Consider the following 1,885-nt stretch of genomic DNA (forward strand, 5'->3'; position numbering starts at 1 on the left):
ATCGTCAATTCCTTCCCCTCACTTTTAAACTCACAGACATGGGAAGAGATTAATAAAACCCTCCCCTTCCTTTCATTTCTCTCCTAAAACTAACTCCCAAACAAAGCCTAGGTGTATGTACCCCAAGGAAGTCCCAAAGGCATACCAAGGAAAGTTGCTCAATTATTTCTATTATATTATGTATCTATTGATAACATATATTCTCCATTATTTTGGGGAACTTCCAAAAGGTAACCACTCTGCTTGTGGCTCTCAGTTATCTGTACCCCAAGGAATCTCGAAGGCTTTCCGAGGAAAGTTCCTCAATTCTTTCTATTCTTTCTTTGGTTTGGCCAACCATTGCATTTCTGAAGAAGATGCATCCCACAGGATAAATACCCAAGTATGGTATACTCCTAAGGACTATTCCATATAATGAAAACTCCAAAGAAATTTTGTCTATTCTTTCTTTCTTATCATGCATCTCACAAGGTTTAACACCCAATGCACAATATGTCTACCTTCTATTTTTTTCTCATCATACATCATCGCACAAGGTTTAACATCCAATGCTTATTATGTCTACTTTCTATTCTTTCTCATTATGCATCACACAAGGTTTAACATCCAATGCACAATATAAAACCATTCATTCCCAAAAGAGCATGTTGAAACACACAAGGGACTAATGCCTAAGGTCCAGAAGTTTACCTGTCAGTGGACTTCTGATTACTGCTATCTTTATCCCTTTATATGTTAACAATCAAAACTTCCACACAATAACACCTACAAATGTGCAAAAGAGATTATTAACATAAACATCACAGAAAACACTAAGTCACATGGCTAGTTTAACTATAATTACACTAAAACATCAACTTACCATTTTCCTTTGAAAACCAATGTTAGGTTTTTAATCCAAAATCTCTTCCAATGAAGATTTCACCATCAATAAGTCTTTTTACTCAACTCTACGCATAGTTAAAATAAGACAAACCATCAAACATCATTCAAATCCATCAAAACTACCATTTTCAAGTCATATACTTCATGGACTCTACTCATTTTCATGATAATTTTTCAATATGGCCAAAATGGTGATTTTCTTTGTTTTCCTTCATCAATAACTAATTATTAAGACATTTAATAAAGGAAAAAACATGGGAAAGAATCTCTAATTCATTGATACATTGAATTTTCGTGGTCACTATTCACCCAAGAATCTCAAATCTTCATAAAATGATGAAAGGGGGTGATTTTTCTTACCTTAGAACTCCCAAAAATCAGGAGGTTATAGGTTTTCAAGCTTTATATGGTTGAAAACACCCTCAAACTCCAAAACTCACTATAAATGTTGAAATCTTGGGAGGAGTGAATTTGTCTCTACCAAGCTTCCCAATCGAAAATCAGGAGGGATTTTTGTTTAGGGGAAGATTCTAAGCATTTTTCCTTTTGGAACCATTTGACTTCATGAACTATAGAAGAAATTAGGATTTGGAAGAGCTTAGCAATGGAGGTTTTCTCTCTTATTTCTTCTTGAATATGCATGGGGCTGTTTTGAAGGAGGGAGATGAAGTTTTTTCTTTTGTCTTTGTTCCCTCACTAGCTCACTGAAGACTAGTTGACTTAGTCAACGCCTCTTAACTTAGAAATTTCTTTATTTACCTTGTCTTCATTCTAATTACCACTGCCCATGACTTTATAAATTGTGTGATAATCTCATAATCTTACTCAAATTCTCTTTATCTGATATATCTCTACGTTTATGGTAATTTAGCCTAATTGCAATTATTACCGCAAAACTCATTGTAATCTCACTTTTTACTGAAAAGTGAATTATTATGACATTCTCTTTCTTTTCAGAATTCTTTCTCAAAATTATGGTCAATTTTCTATTTTCTCGTTA

This window comes from Gastrolobium bilobum, unplaced genomic scaffold (assembly GCF_033153095.1).
Source record: "Gastrolobium bilobum isolate Gb01-03AN ecotype WA unplaced genomic scaffold, APGP_CSIRO_Gbil_v1 utg13848, whole genome shotgun sequence".
Taxonomy (NCBI): Eukaryota; Viridiplantae; Streptophyta; class Magnoliopsida; order Fabales; family Fabaceae; genus Gastrolobium; species Gastrolobium bilobum.